This window comes from Manis javanica, chromosome 2, assembly GCF_040802235.1.
Source record: "Manis javanica isolate MJ-LG chromosome 2, MJ_LKY, whole genome shotgun sequence".
NCBI lineage: Eukaryota > Metazoa > Chordata > Mammalia > Pholidota > Manidae > Manis > Manis javanica.
Genome location: NC_133157.1, coordinates 67,629,317 through 67,648,930, shown reverse-complemented (window position 1 = coordinate 67,648,930; position 19,614 = coordinate 67,629,317). Strand labels below are relative to the sequence as shown.

The window sequence follows — 19,614 nt, the reverse complement described above, 5'->3', positions numbered from 1 at the left end:
AGCAAGCTATCTTGATCCTTTAAATACAAATGACACTGTTAAGAGGAAATAATAAATTCGTCAGAAGGACTTTTAGGCTTAAATTCTTTTTCAAGGATCCAAAGTTAATTAAAAAGGAACAAAATACAAAAGAAGATAAACTTTTCCATATAAGCTACAGCGGGACCATCATTAATGAACTGCACTACAGGCAAGAGAAGACAATTAGCAGTTCTAGCTAAGTTCACCATTTAACTTAAGATGATGGAATGGCAGATAGTGTAATGTTTTAAACAGTTAAAATATTCTGACAAAGCAATTCTTTAAAAACAGACATGAGCATTAATATACTCTAAAGCAATAAGCTTTTGTTTAGGCTTTGGGGTCATATTAATGATTTATCTTTCTTGTGTCAGCTAAAGATAATTTTTAAATATTAATCAGAAAGAAAGAATTATGGCATTGACTACATCTAATTTACTATATCCTCTCTTGCAGTTAGGTGGCTTTTTGTTATATTACCCTGTTGAAGAGAAATTTGTTTACATTGATGGCAAACCAAAGCAAATTCAGCCATTGTGATAGAAGAAAAATGCTGTTTCTTGAGCAAAATTACATTAAAATGTGCTGACAAATTCAAAAACAACCATTCTGAGTAATGAATGCATAGGGAAACTCCCGACCAAAGGGATTGGAATGGTAATGACATAAAGGAAATACCCTGTTTTTTTTCCCCCTAGAAACTGAGCTAAAGTTCCAAGTACTTTTCATTCAATAGTTCCAAATATCTTTCATCAGTGTCAATCCAAAAATGAAATGAGGGAAAACAGAAAGACATCTGAATGCCCAGTCTGTTCCTATTGGAAATACACAGTTAATTTGCACGATTAACAAGTCTTTGTTCATTAAGCACAGCTGCCACCGGCCCAGCTAGGTGGGGGGTGGAGGGAGACAGTTACAGACTCTGTGCCAGGAGTTGCAATGGTAATGTTACTGTTCTATTGTTTCAAGAGCTTGGAGTTTGGTGTCAAATTGCCTGGGTTCAAATCTCAGCTCCACCACTTGGCAGCTCTGTGACTTGAGACAATTTAACCTCGCTGAACCTCAGTTTCTTCTGTAAAGGAGAGATGGTAACAGTCCCTATCTCGTAGGATGAAATAATGTGATGCATCTGAAGCACTTAGTGCATGCCTGACACATAATAACCATTCAATAAATCCTAACTATCTTCTTATTTTTGCTACAGGCTTGGATGATTTAAAAACTCCAGAGTGCATAACTCAACTTCCTATTCAAAAATTATTTAGGCAAGAGGGATGCCCTTATGAGCAAAATTTATGAAAATTTAGTAGAATTCAGAGATTTATTCCAGGTGCCCACGTTACTTTCTGATATAAATTAGAGGCACAGGGAACCATATAATTCTAGAATGAGAAGAAGAAACCGCAAAAAAGTTTCACAGAGGGAGAGAGCGAGAGCATGGCAGAGTCCATAGAATCAGAAAGCACCTAGACTCAGTTCACAGCTTGGTTACTGTAGTGGGTTGAATGCTGGTCCCCAAAAGATGTGTCCAGTTCCTAACCCTGGGTACCTGTGAATGTAACCTTATTTGGAAATAGGTTCTTCGCAGTTGTAATTAAATCAGGGATTTTGAGATGACATCATCCTAGAGTTAGGGTGGGCCCTAAATTCAATGACAAGCATCCTTATAAGAAACAGAGAAGAACAGACACACCACAGGGGAAGTCCCATGAAGAGGCAGGCAGGGTTTGGAGTGATGCATCTAGAAGCCACCAGAAGCTAGGAGAAAGACATGGAATGGATTTTCTCACAGACTCAAGAAATAACCAGCCCTGCCATCTTTGATTTCAGACTTCTGCTTTCCAGAACTGTGAATGAATAAATTTCTGTTGTTTTAAGTCACCCATTTTTGGTAATTTGTTATGGCAGACATAAGAAACTAATATAGTCAGTAAATTGGAAAGTTAGTGGATTTCTCTGAGGACTAATGAGATCAAGTATAGCAAGCTACTTGGTCATAATAGGTGCTTAACAAATGTTAGTTGAAAATATTCCTCCCCTACATCTACACAACTGCCTAGTTTTCTGAGTTAAGTATTATTCTCATTTTCTGATGAGGAAATCAATTCCCTGAGAGGTTGACTACTCAGCCCAAGTCCAGGTGAATAAATGGCAGGTTTTCTAGCTCTAGTGCTGGTACCTTCTCAGCCACACCAATTTATCCTCTCTTGCCTATAGAATTTTGCCATAATTCTCTTTTACTAACTATAGCATGTCATTGTACCAGACTCAACTGGCATGTATCCTGTGAATCTATAAAATAAAATATCAGCTGAGGAGGGAGAGAAGGAGATAGCAGAATTGGAGTATAGGAAGGAAGCCTAAGGGAAGTGCACAAAATCCAGATAGTCCATTTCAAATCTGGATGTTGGAGAAAGGCTTGCAGAAATAATGAAAGTTTATATTAAGCCCAAAGGGACAATGAAGAGCCCCTTTTTAAATTAAGAAGTTTCCTAATAAAGAGTCGATATCCCTATAGAAACAGACATCTAATTATAATATCTCAAAGCCATTTCTGAACAGCTGAGAATTTCAGGCTGGCTTTAAGAGACACAGCAGGTCCAAGAATCACAAAGGGTCTAAATGCTCACAGCTTACTATTTGCAGAATTTGGGAAAATGAGACTATTTGAATTATTAAAAGGTCTTTAGTTTTACAAAAACATGTAGAGTATCTTACCTTCTTATTGATCTCAAACATTTGTTTTACATTAAAATGATCTTCAACCTCTTTCAGGAATTGACTGGTTCTTAAACATAGAAAAATAAATGGTAAAATTCCCTCATAAAAAGGATGCACATTAAACTACACTGAATTAAATTTTTTTTTTTTTCCTTAGCAAAAGCCAAAACATTTGAGAAAATCCTGTTTTGGAAGGGTGTGAGGCAGTGAGCCCTCTCATGCTTAGTGGGTATGAAAATGTTTGCATCCTTTATGGAGGACAATGTGGCAGTATTTACCAAAATCACCATGGATAATCAAACAATTTCAAAGTATAGAATATTCTATAAGATAATCAGTCTGCTTTATTCAAAACAGCAATGGTGGAAAGATGATGAAACTGGCATTCTCATGTATCATTAGTGAAACTCTACATGTACTTCCTAGGCCATGCATATTTCAAACTTAGAAAAATCCTTCTATCTACCCTCAATGCCAATACACATTCACAAATAAAATTTGAATTCATCAGGATTTACATCAAAAGGAATTATTATGTAAGAAGCAGCATAATATTTAGGAGAAACCATTAAGTTTTGATTCAATTACATTTCTTGTATGCGTGTACTATGTAATATCACTTTAGGCACCAGGTATTAGTACCTAGATTATAACCAGATTATAGTGAATGTTAGGGAAGTAAAGGGAGAATTTTATCAGTATATTCATGCCTCTCTCAAATGAGAGTCTGTTTTGTTTTTTTAACTTATTAATCTTTTGGGCTTATTAAGAACCTCTATAACAGTGCTGAATTGTTTTATGTACTTAAAGTAGCCTGCGACTGAGTTACAATTGCTATGCTGAGATAGCTAGTCAGTGCACTCAAATAACTTAATTATATCCAAAAAAGCTCTTCATCTCTTTACCGCCCACAGTTGTTCTAAAATTTACTATGCTATCAATAGTGGGACTCAAGCAACCTAATGAAATTTACTATTTATGCCTATAATCACAGCAGTGCTATTTCAATTCCATCTCATTAGTAGAAATATTTGTAGTCAACCTATTTGGGATGCCCTTGGAAAAGAAATACGCCAAGCATATCAAAAGGGCTTCCCTTTCAGACCAGAGGCTTATTTATTAAAATGTTAGAGTAAATACACACATTACATTAGTGCAATTATTTCATTCTCTCCCCCAGAAAACCACAGAGATGTCAGGATGCTTAAGAATCTGCTGATTTTAGAGTGAAATAATGCAAACTTGTAGATAGTACTTTGAATTGAGAAGGAATAACACTTAGGAGAAATTAGAAGCAAAGATTACTGACTCTATTTTCTTATCTGGTAGCTTCTAATGAGTCAATGCAGTACTATCCACAAACCTGTTCAGCTGTATTACTAAATTTTAATTGAAGAAATGAGGGTCTGTCAAGTACTTGCCCCTAGAGATGTCCCATGACTCTGAAAGTAATGTTCAGTGGCCATAAGTTAGAGAGGGGCCTCATTCCAGGCATCATGATAATGAGAGGAAATTCTAACTGAAGCAGCCCAATAAACATTGTACTCTACTCTTTTCCTGGACATGGCCGGCTGACACATTTAGCACCTCCCAAGCCCACGAATGGATTACCTCCTCAAAACACAAAGACATGGTCTTCATTCTAGTGAACTGGTTGAGAGAATGGGCTTCAATTCTCTCTTCTACCATTTGCTTCCAGAAGACAGGCAATTCACTCTTCAGACCCTGGTTTCTTCATCTGTAAAATGGAAATAATAACAGTAACTATCTCACAGAGCCGAGAGAGTGACTAAATGAGGGAAAATATGCAAAGCACTTAACATTCACTCCTTTTACGTAAAACTCAGCATTTACTATACAAAGTTCCATGCTGGGCACTATATTCAATGATGGATAAGACAGCCTCCCCTGAAGATCTCATGGTCTAGCTGAGGAGCAGACATGAAAGTAAATCATTAAAATGCTATAACTGAGAAACATCAATGTAGTGGACATAGAAGGCCTCCTTTAATGAGCTGTGGGTTATACGGGGTCTCCTGAAATGCCTCAGAACATCACAGGACAGAGATACTTCTGCAGGCTCTTGAAGGTTAAATAAAACTTACCCCTGAAGTTGAATGATCTAAAATCAAGCACATCCAGGAATTTGGTATTGTTTTTAATTATACTACTTGCTTAATGCTGCTACATGGAGGGGCCAGAGGCATGCTCACATTACTCTACAACCTTCATGCTTACCGCATGCGTAAGAATTTAAACACTGTAGCTTTGTTACACGAACCCTGCCACACTGTTTTCCTAGACTCACATCAGCTGACAAACTGTCCCAGGTTTTGAGTTGTCCCGCAGTTCAGGTCAAACTAGCACTTTGAGTTTATTATAATTTCTTTCCCTGGGGAAGGGTTACATATAATTCCCTCTTGACCTAAGAAAAAGTTAGCTTAGATTTATATTATCAAACCATATCTCTTAAAACTGAATTTTCCTCTTTGCTTTGGTTACTGGGAAGTTTGGAGACAAACGATTTGACAATAACAACTATAAAAAGCCCTGTGCTCTTCTTTTCTCTTGTTTTGAATTCTTACCTGTATCTGACATCTTTGCAATTTATTTAATTTGTATGGCATGTATTTTTTAAACCACTTCAAATCTTCTCTGAATAGGAAGGAAAATAACATTTTTTTAGAACTCTCAAATTAGAACAAAGTGGTACACTTAAAGAGTTAACACTTCTTCAAAGGGCTTTATTTACTCCCAGAGAATTTACTCATTGACAGATCAAGCACAAAGTTCCCAACCATTAAACACCAGGGGGATCTTTTTCTAGGGGAAATAAAGTACCTTAGTAAACCTTTTTTCTTGTAGAAATAAGCATTCAGATGTATTTGCTAGAGTACTAAATTAGCTAAGCACATATTTGAAGGACAGAGGCTGTTAGGGGTCAATGGAAATTCTGAAATCAGAGTTGGAGCAGCTCCGCCAGGTCGCCCAGCTGGACAGCCACCGCAGTACCACTTCCGACAGAGGTTTGCAGGAGGCAAACTGTGATGGGGGAAGGAACTAGAAAATGAGGAGACACGCGCACACAAACTATCCAAAGAAACCCAATAACCCTATAGTATCTGCACAAGATGACTGCTTTTAGAAATATTTGTTTAAATAGACAACTCAGTCCAGAATTACAGCTAGAATAGCATGAAATAAATGATCCTTGCATTGAGAGAAAGATATTTATATCAAATGGCTCAACACAATGAGAACATAAAGCAACAGCGTTACATAGACCTACATAGACACAAGGACACGTATCATTCATATAGCTACCTGCACACACATACCACATACATAGCTCTACTTTGTGATAGTCTGTTGCATATGTTAATGCCTTTGACTCTCCAAAGACGTAGGTTTTAAGTTTTAGGTTTTATCACTTCTGTCATGGGGAGCTACCTAACTTGGTTATCTGACTTTCTCAGTACATGTGTCAGCGGTTGAGCTGGGCTTCCATCCTAGGTCTGGGTAGCTCCTCTGCAGGTCATGCAATTTCCATTCTGCCATAGGAGTTGGGAATGAGAAGGCAGAAGAAAGACCTGAAGATACCTTGGAAGCCACCAAGGAAAAAGATACTTGAAAGTCATGCTTTGCTGGCCTGAAAGAGATTAATTCTACACCATCTTTCCCTATCACTAAAACCTGCTTACAGTTTTGATGAAAGCTGTACATGATCCAGTTTTCGTGCTACTCTGAAAAGACCTCTTTGGCTGCTGACTTATAAAGGTTTATTCATTAGAGACAATTCTGATGTCTCTGTACTGAGAGATCCTGCTCTGAACTCACAGGAGTCACAGGCTGTGCTGTGTGGTGCTATGCGAGGAGGCTAAGTTAATTCACTCGGAACAGGAAATTTAGCTACATGATCAAACTTCTGACTTTTGGAAACATCTGGAGGCCTGACATTGAGAGACACAGTCTGAGCCTCAGTTGCTCTTTTGCTTGGTACGTGCCCTGCATGAATCACAAGAGAGCTAAGAACAGGCAGCAACAGATGGCAAAGCAACCCACGCCCAAGGGAACCAGTGTCTTTCCACCATCAACTGCAGCACGGCTGAAGCTCCACGAGCTTCGGGTGGGATGCGAAGTTTGGTCTGAGACAAAAGTGACAGTGGGAGCCACAGGTGCCATAAAATAGGTGAGAAGGGAGCACTGGGGCCCAGCAGTGACAGGAAGAGGATGAACACCATCCCAGAGGAACAGAGGCGTGAGGGGAGTTGAGCGTTCAAAGCCAAGAAACAGACAAAAAACAAAATGAAAAGCAGGTGGGGATGAAAGGTGGGAGGGGTGGACCCTGGGAACGCCTGCTGAAGGCTGATGGGAAAGACCTGCCTGGAGGAGGCCCCATCTATTACTTGTTGAAGTACTGTGAGTTGAATTTCATTAATTCAGATTGAGGAACAAAGAGGCTTATGTACGTGTGTTATTCTTGCTAAACAATGTTCTTGTTAAAAGTTGATTTACCTCTTGCTTTTCAGTGGGAATAGGAAGTAAACAGAAGACTGCATGTATAAGATGAGAAAAGGGCTGTGCCCAGTAATTTCTCTAATTGATAATCAGTAACTTGACTCATCTTCCCAACAAAGGCAGCAGCAGTTAACACCATGAGGAACCGATGCACCAGGCACTGTGCCAAGTGCTTTACATGAACAGTTTCATTCCATTCACATAATCATCCCTGGAGGTAGGTATTGTTAGCATCTCTACTTTACAGATGTGGAAACTGAGGCTAGGAGCTGTGAAGGACTTGCCTATCACCCACAGGTAGGGCTCTCTTTGGCTATGAAATCCTGTGCTCTTAAATCACTTTCATTTGCAGTCTTAGATTATGGTTTCCAAAGCCCCTTCACATGTTGTAACATTTGGTCTTTTCAACAACTCTGGAGGGGCCTGGCTTCGAACATCAGCTTTGCCACTTCCTAGCTGTGCTACCGTAGCTCTTAAGCATTCTGAAATATGGTTTTACTATCTGTAAAGTGAGGATAATAATGGTGTCCATGCACAACTGCTTTGCATAGAGTGTCTACCGACAAGCAGAATGAAGCTCAGGGTGGGGGAGGGGCTGACCCAAGACCACCTGCCAGGAAAAGGGAGAGATAGGAGCCAAATCCAGATCATTTGGTACAAAGTCCTGCATCCTTTCCCCTGAAACTTCTTTGCCCCATGTTGTCCAGGACACCACGCCATGGTGCTAAGTGTGGCTTGCTTTCCCAAGGGACCCTGGCAGCTGCTGTACCAAGCAGTCTCTGGTGCAGGTGCACGTTAGCTCATTGAAAACATCTGGATGCTCTTCATGGCAGCTTTGAAAGGAAATTTTCCCCTTCTGTTAGCACGATAGCACAGCAGGTTTTGAAAAGTGCAATTCAGAGTGCTTCTGGCTCCTAATTCCCCCTAAACAAGGACATGTGTTTGGCATTGTTGCCCGAAGGCCCAATGGTGTGTGTTGAACTACAGGCTATACTGTTGAAATGATCAGGATTTCAATGATGACTCCTGGCTCCAGTGAAAAAAAGGAGAATATGTTTCTGTTCAGTATAATGATTTGGGGAGGGAAGGTAATGGGGAGAAAAAGAGAGGTTGCAGAGAGAAAGAAACATTCTCAGTTAAAGAGACAGAATACAAGGCCAAATTTCTTCCAGAGAATTTACAATGACCTTGTTTATGAGTCATCTGCATCTAAAAGTGAGCCCATTTTCTTTATGCTGGAATCCAGCAGTACCAGCCTTAAACAAAATTGTGATATAGGCACCATTGCTACTTGCATCAACCTATTTACTTCCTGCTCTGCCTCCGAAGCCCCTTCTCCCAGTCTTCACTTGCGCTACGCGGCCAGCCTCCCCAACCCCACCTCCTGGCCCACACAATTCTTTTATTCCTTTGTTTCATTCTCCCTCCAAAAATGATTAATCTCAACTCAGACTTAGGAAGAAAACAAACTGAGTGGCATTAATCCATATTAGGTTCTCGATGACTGATGGCCATCCCAAGGTACTCAGAGTTTAAGAATTGATACACTCTACATGCTAAATTTTTTAAATTAAGTATTATTGATATACACTCTTACGAAGGTTTCACATGAAAAAACAATGTTGTTACTACATTCACCCATATTATCAAGACCCTACCCATACCCCAATGCAGTCCCTGCCCAGCAGCGTAGTAAGATGCCAGAGTCACTATTTGCCTTCTCTGTGCTACACTGTCTTCCCCGTGACTCCCCACAACATGTATACTAAACAGAATGCCCCTCAATCCCCTTCTCTCTCCCTCCCCACACGCCCTCCCCAACCCCTCCCCTTTGATAACCATTAGTCCCTTCTCGGAGTCTGTGAGTCTGCTGCTGTTTTGTTCCTTCAATTTTGCTTCGTTGTTATACTCCACAAATGAGGGAGATCATTTCACACTTGTCTTTCTCCACCTGGCTTATTTCACCAAGCACAATATCCTCCAGCTCCATCCATGTTGCAAATGGTAGGATTTGTTTCTTTCTTACAGCTGAATACTATTCAATTGTGTATATGTACCGCATCTTCTTTATCCACTCATGTACTGATGGACACTTAGGTGGCTTCCATATCTTGGCTATGGAAATAGTGCTGTGATAAACATAGGGGTGCATATGTCTTTTCGAATCTGAGAAATTGTATTCCTTGTTGGATATGTCATTTACAAATATATTTTCCCATATTATAGGATGTCTTTTTGTTCCTAGGAGTGGGATTCCTGGGTCAAATGGTATTTCTATTTTTAGTTTTTTGATGAACCTCCACATTTCTCTCCACAATGGTTGAATTAGCTTACATTCCCACCAGCAGTGTAGGAGGGTTCCCCTTTGTCCACATCCACGCCAGCATTTGTTGTTCTTAGTCTTTTGGATGGTGGCCATCCTAACTGGTATGAGGTGATATATCATTGTGGTTTTAATTTGCATTTCCCTGATGATTAGTGATGTGGAGCATCTTTTCATTGTATCTGCTGGCCATCTGAATTACTTCTTTGGATAATTGTCTCTTCATATCCTCCACCCATTTTTTAATCGGGTTATTTGCTTTTGGGTGTTGAGGCATGTGAGTTCTTTATACATTTTGGATGTTAACCCCCTGTCAGATATGTCGTTTACAAATACATTCTCCCATGCTGTAGGATGCCTTTTTGTTCGGTTGATGGTGTCCTTTGCCATACAGAAGCTTTTTAGTTTGATATAGTCCCATGTGTTCATTTTTTATTTCGTTCCCCTTACTGGAGGAGATGCATTCAGGAAGAAGTTGCTCATGTTTACATTCAGATTTTTGCCTATGTTTTCTTCTAAGACTTTTATGGTTTCATGACTTATATTCAGGTCTTTGATCCATTTTGAGTTTACTTTTGTGTAAGGGGTTAAACAATATTCCAGTTTCATTCTCTTACATGTAGCTGTCCAGTTTTGCCAATACCAGTTGATGAAGAGGTTGTCCTTTCCCCATTGTATGTCCATGGCTCCTTTATCATATATTAATTGACCATATATGCTTGGGTTTATATCTGGACTCTCTATTCTGTTCCACTGGTCGGTGATTCTGTTCTTGTGCCAGTACCAAATTGTCTTGATTACTATGGCTTTGTAGTAGAACTTGAAGTTGGGAATCATAATCCCACCAGCTTTATTCCTCCTTCTCAGGATTGCTTTGGCTATTTGAGGTCTCTTGTAGTTCCATATGAATTGTAGAATGATTTGCTCCAGTTCATTGAAGAATGCTGTTGGTATTTTGAGAGGAATTCCATTGAATCTGTACATTGCTTAGGCAAGATGGCCATTTTAACAATATTAATTCTTCCTATCCATGAGCATGGGATGTGTTTCCATTTATTGGTATCTTCTTTAATTTCCCTCATAAGCATCTTGTAGTTTTCAGGATATAGGTCTTTCACTTCCTTAGTTAGGTTTATTCCAAGGTATTTTATTTTTTTTGATGCAATTGTGAATGGAATTGTTTTTTCTGATTTCTCTTTCTGCTAGTTCACTCTTAGTGTGTAGGAATGCAACAGATTTCTGTGTATTAATATTGTATCCTGCAACTTTCCTGAATTCAGACATTAGATCTAGTAGTTTTGGAATGGATTCTTTACGGTTTTTTTATGTACAAATCATGTCATCTGCAAAGAGTGACAGTTTAACTTCTTCCTTACCAATCTGGATGCCCTTTATTTCTTTGTGTTGTCTAATTGCTGTGGCTAGGACCTCCAGAACTGTGTTGAATAACAGTGGGGAGACTGAGCATCCTTGTCTTGTTCCTGATCTTAAAGGAAAGGCTTTCAGTTTCTCACTATTCAGTATGATGTTGGCTGTGGGTTTGTCATATATGGCCTTTATTATGTTGAGGTACTTGCCCTCTATACTCATTCTGTTGACAGTTTTTATCATGAATGGATGTTGAATTTTGTCAAATGCTTTTTCAGCATCTATGGAGATGATCATGTGGTTTTTGTCCTTTTTGATGATGTAGTGGATGATGTTGATGAATTTTCTAATATTATACCATCCTTGCATCCCTGGAATAAATCCTACTTGATCATGGTGGATGATCTTTTTGATATATTTTTTAATTCAGTTTGATAGTATTTTGTTGAGTATTTTTGCATCTATATTCATCAGGGATTTTCGTCTGTAATTTTCTTTTTTTGTAGTGTCTTTGCCTGGTTTTGGTATTAGAGTGATGCTGGCCTCCTAGAATGAGTTTGGAAGTGTTCCCTCCTCTTTTACTCTTTGGAAAACTTAAAGGAGGATAGGTATTAGGTCTTCACTAAATGTTTGATAAAATTCAGCTATGAAGTCATCTGGTCCAGGCATTTTGTTCTTAGGTAGGTTTTTGATTACCAGTTCAATTTCCTTACTTGTAATTGGTCTTTTCAGATTTTCTGTTTCTTTCTGGGTCAGCCTTGGAAGGTTGTATTTTTCTAGAAAGTTGTCCATTTCTTCTAGGTTATCCAGTTTGTTAGCATATAATTTTTCATAGTATTCTCTGATAATTCTTTGTATTTCTGTGGTGTCTGTAGTGATTTTTTCTTTCTCATTTCTGATTCTTATCTGTGTAGATTCTCTTTTTTTCTTGATAAGTCTGGCTAGGGGTTTATCTATTTTGTTTATTTTCTTGAAGAACCAGCTCTTGTTTTCATTGATTCTTTCTATTGTTTTATTCTTCTTGATTTTATTTATTCCTGCTCTAATCTTTATTATGTCCCCCCTTCTACTGACTTTGGGCCTCATTTGTTCTCCTTTTTCTAATTTTGTTAACTGTGAGTTTGGACTGCTTATATGGGATTGCTCTTTGCTGAGGTAGGCCTGTATTGCAATATACTTCCCTGTTAGCATGGCCTTCACTGCGTCCCACAGATTTTGTGGTGTTGAATTATTGTCATTTGTCTCCATATGTACCTTGATCACTGTTTTTATTTGGTCATTGATCCATTGGTTATTTAGGAGCATGTTGTGAAGCCTCCATGTGTTTGTGGGATTTTTCATTTTCTTTGTGTAATGTATTTCTAGTTTCATACCTTTGTGGTCTGAGACACTGGTTGGTACAATTTCAATCTTTTTGAATTACCAAGGCACTTTTTGTGGCCTAGTGTATGATCTATTCTTGAAAATGTTCCATGTGCACTTGAGAAGAATGTGTATCCTGCTGCTTTTGGGTGTAGAGTTCTGTAGATGTCTGTTAGGCCCATCTGTTCTAATGTGTTGTTCAGTGCCTCTGTATCCTTACTTATTTTCTGTCTGGTTGATCTGTCCTTCAGAGTGAGTGGAGTGTTGAAGTCTCCTAGAATGAATGCATTGCATTCTATTTCCCCTTTTAATTCTGTTAGTATTTGTTTCACATATGTAGGTGTTCCTGTGTTGGGTACATAGATATTTATAATAGTTATACCTTCTTGTTGGATTGACTCTTTTATCATTATGTAATGTCCTTCTTTGTCTCTTGTGAGTTTCCTTGTTTCGAAGTCTATTTTGTCTGATACAAGTACTGCAACTCCTGCTTTTTTCTCCCTATTAGTTGCATGAAATATCTTTTTCCATGCCTTCACTTTTAGTCTGTGTATGTCTTTGGGTTTCAAGTGAGTCTCTTGTAGGCAGCATATAGATGGGTTCTGTTTTTTATCCATTCAGTGACTCTATGTCTTTTGATTAGTGCGTTCAGGCCATTTACATCTAGGTTGATTATCAATAGGTATGCACTTCTTGCCATTGCAGGCTTTAGATCTGTGATTACAAAAGGTTCTAGGTTAACTTCGTTACTGTCTAAGAGCTTAACTTAACTCACTTAGTATGCTATTACAAACACAATCTAAAGGTTCTTTTTTTCTCCTCCTTTTTCTTCCTCCTACATTCTTTCTATATTAGGTATCATATTCTGTACTCTTTGTCTATCCCTTGACTGACTTTGGGGGTAGTTGATTTAATTTTGTATTTGCCTAGTAATTAACTGTTCTACTTTCTTTACTGTGGTTTCATTACCTCTGGTGACAGCTATTAAACCTTAGGAACACTTCCATCTATAGCAGTCCCCCCAAAATACACTGTAGAGATGGTTTGTGGGAGGTAAATTCTCTCAGCTTTTGCTTACCTGGAAATTGTTTAATCCCTCCTTCAAATTTAAAAGATAATCTTTCTGGATAAAGTATTCTTGGTTCGAGGCTCTTCTGTTTCATTGCTTTAAATATATCATGCCACTCCCTTCTGGCCTGTAAGGTTTCTGCTGAGAAGTCTGATGATAGCCTGATTGGCTTTCTTTTGTATGTGATCTTATTTCTCTCTCTGGCTACTTTTAATAGTCTGTCTTTATCCTTGATCTTTGCCATTTTAATTATTATATGTCTTAGTGTTTTCTTCCTTGTGTACCTTGTGTTGGGATATCTGTGGACCTCCTTGGCCTGAGAGACTATCTCCTTCCCCAGATTGGGTAAATTTTCAGCAATTACCTCCTCAAAAACACTTTCTATTGCTTTTTTCTCTCTTCTTCTTCTGGTATCCCTATAATACGAATATTGTTCCATTTGGATTGGTTACACAATTCTCTCAATATTCTTTCATTCTTAGAGATCCATTTTTATCTCTGGGCCTCAGCTTCTTTGTATTCCTCATCTCTAATTTCTATTTTGTTTATTGTCTCCTCCACCATATCTAATCTGCTTTTAAAACCTTCCATTGTATGTTTCTTTTCTGATATTGTATTCTGTAATGATTGGATTTCTGACTGGAATTCATTCCTGAGTTCTTGAATATTTTTCTGTACCTCCATGAGCATGTTTATGATTTTTATTTTGAAATCTCTTTCAGGAAGATTCATGAGATCAGTTTTATTTGACTCTTTTTCTGGTGTATTTATGATTTTTGCTTTGAACCAGGTTCCTTTGACATTTCATATTTGTATGTGGCACTCTCTGATGCCCAGAAGCTCTAGTCTCTGGAGCTGCTCAACCCTTGGAGCAATGTCAGTGGTTGCAGGGGTGCGTGTTGGTGCCTAGGGGGAGGAAAGAGCTGTTTCCCACTTCCCAGCTGCTATGCCTGTCTCCACTGCTAGAACCAGTGGGCCGAACACACAGGTATAAGCCTCTATACTTTGTGTTTGTAGCTGCCATAGGTGGGGTTTCCATCTGGCTGGCCTGATGCCAGGGCAGGGGCTGCCAGTTTGCGAGCCAGGTGCAGGCTGGCCAGGTGGAAGGCACAGCAGGCTGCAAATCATGGTGGGGGGCCTTAGAACTGCATAGCCAGCCAGGGTAGGGTGTTGGAGCATTTGAAGACTGTGAAAGTTCCCAACCTGCTGGGCAGAGTGCACCTGGACAATTTTGTCCACCTGTCCTTTCTCCCGAGCAGTATAAGCTCTGTTCCATCCTTGCCCCTTTAGCAGCCCTCTTGCTATTAGGAAGTCTCACAGACTGCCTGCCTTTCATTTGTCCCAGAGCAGGCAGATATGGATCCCTGTTTTCCACAAGTAGCTGGAATCTCAGTTTCTCCAGGTATTCTGCGTGTTTTAGCTTTCCAACCCCACTCATCATCAGAGCACCATGCAATGTAGGTTTGTGCTCCCAGAGCAGATCTCCAGAGCTAGGTGTTCAGCATTCCCAGGCCTTCACTCCCTCCCCACTCCATTTCTCTTCCTCCCACCAGTAAGCTGCAGTAGGGGAAGGCTTGGGTCCCACCGGGTCACAGCTTTGGTATGTTGCCCTGTTCCGTGAGGTCTGTTCTTTTCTCCAGGTATATGCAGTCTGTCTCAGTCCTCTTTCCTGTTGCTCTTTCAGGATTAGTTGTATTAATTATATGCAGTTTTAGGAGGAGGCCTCTATCTCACCTCTCACACTGCCATCTTTAATCCTTCTACTACCTGGTAAATTTTAGAAAAATTTTCACCAAGCTCTAAACCCATTTTTCTTCACAAAAGCAGATCATTGCACAGGATTCAAAAATCCCTGGCTCAATGTATATTTAATCACTGACCTACTGAGTAAAATACTTATTGACTACCTATGATATGACAGATACTGTGCTGGGGATTAACTGGTGAGCGATAAGGAATCTTTGTTCACATTACAGTAAAAAAACCCTACAGCTTCCACTAAGGGAAAAAATTGGTCATCCAGGCTACGCTGTCTTGGGCCAGTGCTCTGGAAATGTCAGAAGAGAAGGAGAAGGAAGAGGGGAGTGAGCGGAGGAAGAGGACTTGCAGGCCAATAAGGCACGGCTTATAGCTCCAGTTTTCCAGAAAACCCCATTCCTATTAGCTTTGTCACCCATTACCTGCGTGTACCCAGAGGCATTTGAGTTTATTACCCTTTTCTGGGAAGATTTTCTTGTAATACATTTTAATACTAAGATTATTTTATAATTTTGGAAATTGTTAAAATATGAAATTTAGTGACAAAACTTTAGAATACAAAATTATAAAAAGGGCTTCCATAGAACAAAAAGTTATCAAAAAGGTGGCTATGTTTGTTCTGTTTGCTCTATTTTCCCATGTTAAAGTATATTTGCTATAAATTAGGAGACCTAGATTCTAGCTCTCACTCTGTGTGAGTGTGAGCTGTGTAACCTCAGGCAAGTTACTTCACCTCTCTGTGTCTATTTCCTTATCTGTAAAGAGAAAGGATTGGATTTACTAATCTTCAAAGTTTCTTTTAGGTCAAATAATGTTCTAATGCTGTGATTCAGTGAGATTTTAATAAAAGAACTTGGCATAGTTCAGTGGTTAGATGACTCAGGAATCCATCTCAAAGAAACACAAAATAAAGATTGTCAGAAAAAACAGCAGACTTTCATTTCCTGGGCAAAATGTTTCCTCTAAGGCTAAAGAATGTCCATGTATTAATTCCTGGTACAAAGAAAGCTCAAGAAACTATAGAAGAGAAGAATCAACAGAAAGCATAGCTGAACCTACATAGGATACTTCTACAAGTAAAGACCTATATGTAGTAGATGCTTCTGGAACCAAAAATGAAGTCTAAAGGTCAAAAGTATTTTTCAAGTTATTCTTTATATTTCAGATCCCAAGATCTTCAAATAAACATAAAGCTTTTTCATCAGGTTGTATTAACAGGTCTCCAGGTAGACTTCCCTTCATTTCCTTAAGACTGAGAATTAGTCTTAGGTGCTTAGCACAGAAAGGTGAATCCTATACCAGACTGCCTTGCTAGAGGGTGGTAAGCCTGTGACTGGGGAGAAAGACTGAATTTTTCTTGGCAGTGAGTGGCTTTTTCCAGGGAAAAAGGAATGATGAGCATGCGCAGTGAAGTTTAAGGCGACAGGGCCCAGAGAGGAAGTGAGCAGGTGAAGTGACAGTACAGGATTCCACTGCTGGTGAACTAGTTGAAAATGGACCCTTGTTTAACCCCTAAGCATTGTTCAGCTCACTATCCACCTCTCCACATGCTGGATCAATGAACCATGTATAGAGGAAGAGAGTGAAAGGAGGTGAGTAGGCTCCTAAAACACTAGTTAGAATGTTAGAACCAAAAGAAAACTTAGAGGCTTGCTGGTTTCACTCTCATAACACAGATGAGGAAATGAGACCCAAAGAGGGACAGTGTCTTGGCCAAGGTCAAGAAGCTCCCTATTAGCATAACTAGCTCTAGAACCCAGGTCTTTAGACTCCCAGTCACATTTAATTAGATCAATACAACAGATTTAATAGAGATATTAATATTTAATAATTTAATAAAGATCAGAACAATAGATCTCTAGGTTGAAAATAGTTGAGCTTGCCTGCATGTAGACAGTGCAACAGAATCCCATTAAAGTCAATCTGAGTCATTGAATCATTTACTCTTCCTAAGCAGACTTTGTCTGAGGAATGCTATTATAATTCATTGCTGTGATACTCAAGTTTAATTTGTAAAATGTACTCTTATTTTACCCCTAAAGTGTCTGGACTAGGAGCTGAGTCCTGGAGAAAGTTGGAAAACTAAACTGATGTAAGTCATATGCTGTGATGGCGTTGGGGAAGGTCATCAAGAAGATGTGGTGCTGTTGAGTAACAGCTGGACCTCAGCAGTGGAGGATCTTCACCCCCTCCCCTATCCTTGCAATGTGGGTTCCACCTGCCTCTGGCTCCCAGAGGCTGCCTCAGGGGCATAGCCTTGAGGAAATGATGTCGTATGGTAACCATCTGGACAGTGTATGTGACTGAACCCAGTTAGGGCCTCAGTATAAATTTTTAAGCTCTGGGGGGCAGGTGTGGAGATCTGCTCATCTTGTAGGCAACCATGGCAAGCCTGCAGTGTAAGTTCCCTTGCTTATTAAAGCTGCAGTATACCAATCTGGAGTGGCCTGCCTCTTTGCTTCCCTGCCCTTTGCATATGGGACCAGTTTTAGATTACTTAGGAAGCTCCCGAGGAGCTTCCCAATGAACAGATGGGGCCCTGTGTGACTAGGGCTTGCAAGTATTAGAAGAGAGAAAAAAGGGCATTATTGTCATGGCTGAGGGTTCACCTGGTCAACATGACAGAACCGAGGCACGCCAAACTGGTTCTGATGTGGTCACCACCTCAGTTCAGATCTCAGGCAATTCTCAAGTGATCTTGAGTCCCAGCCTATGGAAATCCCAACAGTAGCCAAAATAGCATAATATTATCTACAGCTAGGAGGAAGTTCTGTTCTAGCATAGACAAATATTCACCCCCCTTTTTCCTAACCTTCTTATTCCCAGCCACTGCCACCTCCCAGATCTTTTTGCCTTGACAAATAGGTTTTCCCTATTTGTAGTAGAAAAAAGGAAGACTCTTTGTCATGTGACAAGGGATCCACATTAGATTTTGCTTCTTGACCCAGTTTGAACAGTTATGTCCCATCTGGGTCCTACTTCTGGGTGTTTTGTTGCATGATCTAAGACAAATCAATATCTCTGAGTCTCAGTTTCCTTATCTATAAAATGGACTAGGTAACTCTAGGTTCCTAACTATAAAAAAGAATCAGTAATATTTTTCTGATTTTACAAGTGGCTGCAAGCTTCCAAAGAAACTTAGCATTGTTTATTAGTTGAATAGGGCTATAAACAGAATGAAAGATCAAGTTACATATTTTTTTAAAGTCAGTTCTATTCTTGCAATATAAACATTTCATTTTATTCTACCTTCATGCCTATCAATTATAGACATGAGGACACATCAAACATGTGAAACTATGGGTCAGTAAATAACCAAAATGAGCAAAATCTGATGTAAAGTGTAATCAACGTTGGGTTCACTTCAAATAGCAGATATACCTCCCTCTACATAGACAAAACCCGAATGAAACTAAACCAAGGTGAGCCAGTTTTACACCCCAATCATGGGACAGCCATAGGTGTCAGAGGTCCCTGTTACTGGCCCTTCATCCATCTATCAATCTGTTCATCCTCCCACTCATTCTTTTATTTTTTGATAACTTCAAATGGATTATCTAAGTTATTAAACAATCTCCCAACATGTTCAAACTTGTCTTTTGCTATTAAGACACATTACTAGAGGATACAAGTAACAATAAAAAACATTGCAACATTAGGTATTATGTTCTTCCCTTTTGGATAGTCGTAATAACTCAGCCCATTCTTCAGTCTCAGATGTACACAATCAATAATCAAGATGAAGGAAATTCCCATTGAGAACCAGTTATAAATAAAAATACTATTTTAAGTAGTCACCTGTGCATGGGTACACACTAATTCCCCCTTCCAGGGAAGAAGAGGAAAGAAAAAAAGAGCTACTAAGTTATCCTCTCAGTATGTTCATTAGTCCTCTCATTAGAAATGTTAGTTCAATGTTTAATATAGGTTTTGTATTTACACATCATTCTGTGGACTTGAGAATTTCAAAAATATATGGGCAAGGGACCCTCTTAGGCCCAGAAGCACATTTTAGGCCTAAGCTCACAAAACTGAGTGGTCTGGGGTTGTGCATTTCATACACAGAGAATGACCACTTTTGTCCCTTTGCCAGGTCAGTGGGCCAAGTTTTCCCCATGTTCCAGAGGAAGCTGCATCTATCTTAGACACATGAGCAAATGGGAAAATCTGAACAGAGGTTATTTGTTCCATGAAAAGCAGCAGATGTGGTACAACTTTAAAATTCTAATGATTTTACCACAGCCCTGGATTTCTGGCCAGAAGAGGCAGTCACAGAAATGCTGTTGCCTAAATGCTCCCGAAAGAGCCTAAAATCACCACCCTCATCTCCCCCTGGCACCTTTGAACAGCCATGAAATGCACCTCTAGCTAACTGTTCCAGTCCTGCAGGGCACTGACAGGAAGGATCCAGTCCTTTCCTCACCCTTTGCTGTCTCTCAGTTACAGTTGTATCTGCCAAACTGCCTGTGCCAAG

The 19,614-nt window shown here is 39.5% G+C and overlaps 1 long non-coding RNA gene across 1 annotated transcript in view; it reads right to left on the bottom strand.

The window, feature by feature from the left end:
* Positions 1–2,739: 2,739 nt before the first annotated feature.
* Positions 2,740–19,614, bottom strand: part of LOC118967068 (uncharacterized) — a 70,041-nt gene continuing 53,166 nt past the window's right edge. The window contains exons 2-3 of the long non-coding RNA XR_012127749.1: positions 4,354–4,480; positions 2,740–2,809 (exon numbers count right to left, since the gene is read on the bottom strand). This is a non-coding gene — a long non-coding RNA (uncharacterized lncRNA). The remainder of the gene's footprint in view (positions 2,810–4,353; positions 4,481–19,614) is intronic.